Source organism: Mauremys reevesii, linkage group 15 (genome assembly GCF_016161935.1).
Source record: "Mauremys reevesii isolate NIE-2019 linkage group 15, ASM1616193v1, whole genome shotgun sequence".
Lineage (NCBI taxonomy): Eukaryota > Metazoa > Chordata > Testudines > Geoemydidae > Mauremys > Mauremys reevesii.
Window position 1 is genome coordinate 14,144,236 of NC_052637.1, and position 7,388 is coordinate 14,151,623.

Here is a 7,388-nt window from a genome sequence, read left to right on the forward strand (position 1 = left end):
AATGGCCACAGCTCCTGCTGCCGTTTCCCACCCCATCTCCCAGATTGGTGCAGCTCCAGTGACTGCAGGATGTGCACCCATCCCCCGTCCAGCTGCGGAAAAGCCTGCTAGTGTCATGGTCTTTGTATTAGAGCAGAATCTTGGTGTCCTAACGGAGATTGTGAGCCCATTGTGTTGAGAGCTGCCTGCATGCACTGTGAGAAGGTCTCTACCCTGAAGAGCTCCCAGTGTAAATAGACCAAACAGACAGTAAGGATTCTGATCCCCTCTTTTTACATGGGAGATCGTATCACAAAAAGATTAAGGGCAAGATCTTCAAGGGTATTTAGACTCCTAAAGTCTGTGGATTTCAATGGGAGTTAGGTGCCAATCTGGTCCGGCTGAACATCAGTGTCTCCTAAGTCACTTAGACCCAGATCGTCAAAGGTATTTAGGCTCCTAACTTCCATTGAAATCATGCGAGTTAGGAGCCTAAATACCTCTGAGGTCTGAGTCTTAGGGCTAGTCTACACTTACGAGCCGGGTCGACGCGGTGAGTTCGACTTCTCGGAGTTAGAACTATTGCGTCTAATCTGGACGCGATAGTTCGAACTCCGGAAGCGATAGTTCGAACTCCGGTACTCCACCACTGCAAAAGGCGGTGGCGGAGTCGACCTTGGAGCCGCGGACTTCGATTCCGCGGCGTCTGGACGGGTGAGTAGTTCGAACTAGGGTACTTCGAATTCAGCTACGCTATTCACGTAGCTGAATTTGCGTACCCTAGTTCGACCCCGCTTCTTAGTGTGGACCAGCCCTTAGGTATGTTTGAAAACTTTATCCCAGGGGACTTGCTTAAAGATTGCGCATTAGGAAAGAGTTAGATAATAAGGCAGAAAATATCATATTGCCTCTCTATAAATCCTTGGTTCACCCACATCTTGAATACTGCATGCAGATGTGGTCGTCCCCTCTCAAAACAAACAAAAGGAAGTATTTCTTCACACAACGCACAGTCGACCTGTGAAACTCTTTGCCAGAGAATGTTGTAAAGGCCAAGACTATAACAGGGCTCAAAGAAGAACTAGATAAGGTAATGGAGGATAAGTCCCGCCAATGGCTATTAGTTAGGAAGGGTAGGGATGGTGTCCGTAGCCTCTGTTTGCCAGAAGCTGGGAATGGGTGACGGGATAGGTCACTTGGTGATTGCCTGTTCGTTTTATTCTCTCTGAAGCACCTGGCATTGGCCACTGTCGGAAGACAGGATACTGGGATAGATGGACCTTTGGCCTGACCCATTATGGCTGTTCTTGTGTTCTTATATACAGAGAGTGTGTGACTGAGCCAGGAACTGAAACCAGATCTCACCACTTGCCTTCTGTTAACCACAAGACCCTTTTGTTTTCTTCCTGGATCCTCTTCACTTATGTTACGGGAGATGATTTCAGGTGATGGAGGCCCAGCTCCTCTAAGGTGCTTAGACGCCTAACTCCCAGTGAGATAACTGCCTTGCATAGTAAGCAGGTTTTCGTTATGTGGAATCAGGGAAAACTCTGACCCCTCTTCTCAACAAGATACCAGTCCCTGGAGATGTGAGCCAGAGGAAAGGGAAGATTTTCCCACCAAACGAAGCTTGAAAGTTGAAGATCTGACCTCGGTGTCTGCGTTGTAAAATGTCACCTCCCCTCACTCATAGTCCAGATGCACCTGATCTCCCCTGGGCTCTTATTCAAGGCCAGAGGGGTGTGCAGGGACCTGAAAGCCCAGTACTGTCCTCGGTACAGCCCCACTGTCCAGATCCCTCCTCTGGCTTGAAACTGAATTCCCCATTCCCCGTCACTGTCTCCCTGGCCACCCCTCTGGCCCAGCCGTACCAATCACCTACCTCCACCTTGGAGCCCAGAACACAAGTATGAGTCAAATCTCTTGGGGATCTCAGGCAGGCTGTGCCTTGTGTTTCCTCAGTGCATGGTCTTCTAGTCCTCGGAGATGACGAGCTTGGAGTGGGCTGTCTGTGGACAGAGTCACTCCTCCCCCCCCCCCCCCGAGAGAGAGCCATACATTAGCACTCAGGGCCTGTTCATGTCATGGAAAGGAAACCATTCCTCAGTGAGGGCTGGTCTACGCTAGAAAGCTAGGTTGACTTACGTACATTGCTCAGGGGTGTGAAAAATTCACCCTGAGAAACAAAGTTAAGCTCACCTAAGCCCCGGCATAGACAGCACTATATTGACAGAAGAATTTGTTCACTGACCTAGCCAGTGCCTCTCGAAGAAGTGGATGTTCTACAGTGATGGAAGAACCTCTTCCTTCACTGTACTTAGTGTCTATACTACAGCGCTGCAGCTGTGTTGCTGTAGCGTTTCTAGTGTAGACATACCCTGAGTCTTCCGCAGGATGCACCTGCCTGATGTCAATGGGGTTTATGCCAGCAGAACTGGGCCTGTGCTTACCTGTCTTCGGGCTTATACAGCCCTCACACTGGACGCCTGACAATCATCCGTGGATTTTATCCTTGCATGCACCCTGTGAAGTAAGGACAGATTGGTAACTGAGACACGGGGTGGTAATAATGGTTATGGATAGGATTTTGTCACAGTAAAATTATGCCTTATTCAGAGCACAGTCATGGTGAAAAATAGATAATTTCAAGCTATGGCAACAGAAATTTGTGTAATAACAGCTGATTGAGAACATAAATGTGCATTTATTAACAGTAAAATGTTTCTGCTAAACAAACAGGGTTTGTCTATGGAAACATTTACGTGTACCTGCTATGCACTTTGATCTAGTTCTCTGACACTGGAGCAGGGCCAGCCCACAACATTTTGGCACCTGAGGCAGGGAGCTCAAATGACACCCCCATACCCCCTCACTTGGGCCAAAACTTTGAAAGGTCTCAATTCTGGCTTCTTCCTGTTCTTACTTCTCTCATGGTACTGCTCTGCTACCTACTCCAGTAAAGGAGAACTAACAACTTAAAATGCCTTGTTCAAAAATGTTAAGTAACACTTAACTTTCAAACACCTGAACAGCAAATGTAACTTTTCTTGTCTGCATAGTAAACACTGGCATTTTTATCTGTTGGAATAATCAAAGTGGTGGTTTCTGTGTCTTCTTGGTTGCAAAGGTTTGAACTGCTTTCCCCAAGAATCGGGCAGGCACAGACAATACTGAAGGGGGTTTATTCATGGTACCAGGAAGACTGATAAACATCTTCAAAAGTGTAGTGCTACAGTGACCAATTATATACCTTTCTCTTAGCACCTCATTTGCATTTATCTTGTTCTTACAGAGACAAACATTGTTTCTTCTTCGAGTGCTGTCCCTGTGGGTGCTCCACTCTAGGTGATGGTGTGTCCCAGCACCATTGATCAGAGATTTTTGGTAGCAGTGCCAACACAGTGACAGGAACAGAACATATGCATCAAAATGTTTTGATTACATCAATTATTCATTAATACCTTAAGGCAAAGTGGTGGGGTAGGGGTGAGTATTTACAAATACCCGGAGGGCCATGAAGGGAAGATTTGTTCTGTTCTAAGGGTACATCTAGACTACCCGCCATATTAGCAGGTAGTGATCGATTTCTTGGGGATCGATATATCGCGTTTCATCTAGATGCGATATATCGATCCCCGAACGCGCTCCCGTCGACTCCGGAACTCCACCAGTGCGAACGGCGGTAGCGGAGTCGACGGGGAGCCGTGGACGTCGATCCCGCACCGTGAGGACGAGAGGTAAATTGATTTAAGATACTTCGACTTCAGCTACGCTATTCACGTAGCTGAAGTGGCGTATCTTAGATCGACCCCCCCCAGTGTAGACCAGCCTTACAAGCCAAGTTACTGGGCAGACATTTGACCATATAAGTTTATCAAGTGTTTACAGTTGTCAGTGTCCTTGGGCTTCTGAAGCATTCCTGTTTGATCTGTGGTTTCTGTCTTAGCTGTTAGCTAAATTTTAACTCTTACTTGACGATCGCATGTCAAGATAGACCAAGTAAATATCCTTATATCAACAAATCACACCTGCTTTTACTATTAATTTGCTAGCGCATTTATAACAAACCTAATTCAAAAGTCTAACTCACTGGAATTTGACTCTCATAAGTTCTCAAGCAGCATTTTTCTTACTTACCTATCTGTAAATTTTTATTATTATAGATAGAAATGTTGATTCGTGGATTTGTGTGTGTACAGCAAAATAGATGTTTGCCAACATTTCCAGATAGAAACTGAATCATTCCAAGCCTCCTTTTAACGGTTACAGAGCTGTGATAAATAAATAATCATCAATATTATCAAAGGGGACTAGATCAAAGCATATTAACAAACCGCTAATGCATGTCCGCAAGGTGCACAGGGTCAGTTGGCTGCACCAAGCTTGATGCGGTCGACAAGCCTTAAGTTTTCTTTTCTTTGGAAAATGAAGCTATGGAATTTTATTGATTGATTTATTTCCACAATACTTTCTTTTTCAAACACTGCTTAACTTTATAGTAAGAAAATAACTTCCTTCTTTTCATAGTCCAGTTGAAACCAGTGGTAAAATGCATGGGTTCTGTTACAGGGATGATCACTGTGACAAAAATTGCATCCATAATAACAGTGAGATTAAGTTACTTGCCTAGCTAGGAATTGAACCTAGATCTCCCAAGTCCCTCTATCATAGTTATCTGGCCCTTGTTACCATAGTATCTGAGTTCCTAGCTTCCACTGAACAGGGCCTAACTGACATGCCTAGAGTGACACAGGGAGTACATGATGGGAGAGGGAAGTGAACCCAGAGCTCCAATGCTACTGCTCTAATGCTTGGATCAGCCTTTATTTCTACTTTTTCTTCTTCACTCCTCTCCAGGTTCTTATCCCCACACTTTCCACAAGCAACTTCCAGTTTCCGGGTGCCCACCGTAAGAAACACAAGGGCCTAATCCTCCAAGGGGCTGAGTGTAACAATGCCCTTGTCAGGCCCTCCGTGAGGTTCGACCCCTCGAACTAAAATCATGAGTAGCTCCTGCCTGTGCTAATGGACTGGGCGCTAGTGTCGTAAGAGTACTTAGGTGTTACAGTACCTAACTCCTAGGTGCCCTAATACCTAGTGAGATTCTCAGCCCCAAGTTACATCCCAGGCTCCCCATACATTGTGCGGGGAGAGTTAGGCCCCTAGGAAAGGGCTGTTCAGAAGCCAGCTTGCTGAGCAAGGAGTTGCCTAAACTAGCCCGAAATGAGATGCAGAGGAATGGGATATGGCTGAGGGCTCAGATCCTCAGAGGTATGTAGGCACCTAACCTTATTGATCTGGGCCTTAGGCACCTGACTGATGGACCAGAGATGGGCCCTTCCACCAACTCTAGATTCTCAGCCATAAATCGTACCCTGGATTAGGATGACCAGCTGTCTCGATTTTATAGGGACAGTCCTGATTTTTGGGTCTTTTTCTTATATAGGCTCCTATTACCCCCCACCCCCGTCCCGATTTTTCACACTTGCTGTCTGGTCACCCTACCCTGGAGTTAGATGCCTAACCTTGTGAAAAACCAGGAAGACAGCCCCCATTATAGCCACTAGCTCGGGGATTTGAGCTCAGATTTCCCCCATCCCTGCTGTGTGCCCTACTGACTAGCTACTCCAGGGTGGTTTTTCAAATCTCTTCTGCTGGAGCAATTCTATTTCATATTAAATATGCATTGGGCCAGAGAAAGCATGTGAGAGAGACTGACGCTTAGGGCACTTTCCTAGGATGTAGGAGATTCAGGTTAAAGTCCTGCTCCAGTAAATATTCTCGGTGTCCTAGCCAGGGCCAGTACAAGGATATTTTGTGCCCTAAGCGAAACTTCCACTTTGCGCCCTCCCCCACGCCTCTGCCCTGAGGCCCCCCCCCACGGCAGCTCTCCCCCTATGCCCTGAGGTGCCCCCCTTGCAGCGGGTCCCCACCCCCACTCTCCGCCCTGAGGCACCTCCCCCGCTCCAGCTCACCCCTGCTCCGTGCATAAGCACGAGCACCCCAAGCACGCCGTGGCTGCTTCACTTCTCCCGCCTCCCAGGCTTGCAGCACCTAAGCTGACTGGCGCCACAAGCCTGAAAGGCGGGAGAAGTGAAGCAGCCACAGCGTGCTCGAGGAGGCAGGGCAGGGGTGAGCTGGGGCAGGGAGTTCCCTTCATGTCGCCCTCCCCTTACTTGCTGCAGGTGGCCCTCTCCGCACTCCCCTGCCCCAGCTCCCTCCGCCTAAATGCCGGTGGCGACCGGGGCGGCTGAAGATCCGGCTGCCACAGTCGCTGCTGAAGAAAATGGCACCGCCCTCCCCCCCAAATCCCAGCGTCCTAGGTGACCGCCTAGGTCACCTAAATGGTTGTACCGGCCCTGTTCCTAGCCATTAGATGGGGACAAAGAACCACATAGAGTTACATGAGCACTAATCTCTGTCACTGGAAGCTGCAGGTTCTCAGTACTTCTGAAAACTCCGGCCCCAGGTGTCTCAAGCTGGAACTCCCAAAATCTGTAGTTACTTCTGAAAATCAGGTTGTTAGACCTCATCTACCATACAGGTTCTAACAGTCTGGGATCAGCTGGCAGCCAAGTCAGCCCTGAAGGTGCTTTGTGTCTGCACTTAATGGAGTTAATACTCAGGAATTAATCATGGCAACTAATCACATCACCCCTGCCAGATATCTAGGGCTAAGGGATTGTTTTCCCTGTGACTAGTTCAGCAACAATTGTTTTGCTGTGTAAATGGGTCCTCTACAGGACTCTTGGGTTCGAGTCTCAGAGCTTGTCTACATGAGGAGTTATTCTGGAATAACTTTTCCTAATTTAACTTCCTGTGTGGATGTTCTGATTCTGGAATAAGAGTGCTTTATTCCAAATTAGTTTAATTCACTTAATTAGCTTAATCCACAAGTATACAGAGGAAGTATTAATGAAGGTGGCTTTCTGGCCCCACAAGTGGGTTATGGTAATTTGGAATGAAACACTTTTATTCTGGAATATGAAAATTCACATAGAGAATTCATAGAATCATAGAATCTCAGGGTTGGAAGGGACCTCAGGAGGTCATCTAGTCCAACCCCCTGCTCAAAGCAGGACCAAACCCAACTAAATCATCCCAGCCAGGGCTTTGTCAAGCCTGACCTTAAAAACCTCTAAGGAAGGAAATTCCACCACCTCCCTAGGTAACCCATTCCAGTTCTTCACCATCCTACTAGTGAAAAAGTTTTTCCTAATGTCCAACCTAAACCTCCCCCTCTGCAACTTGAGACCATTACTCCTTGTTCTGTCATCTTTTACTACTGAGAACAGTCTAGATCCATCCTCTTTGGAACCCCCTGTCAGGTAGTTGAAAGCAGCTATCAAATCCCCCCTCATTCTTCTCTTCTGCAGACTAAACAATCCCAGTTCCCTCAGCCTCTCCTC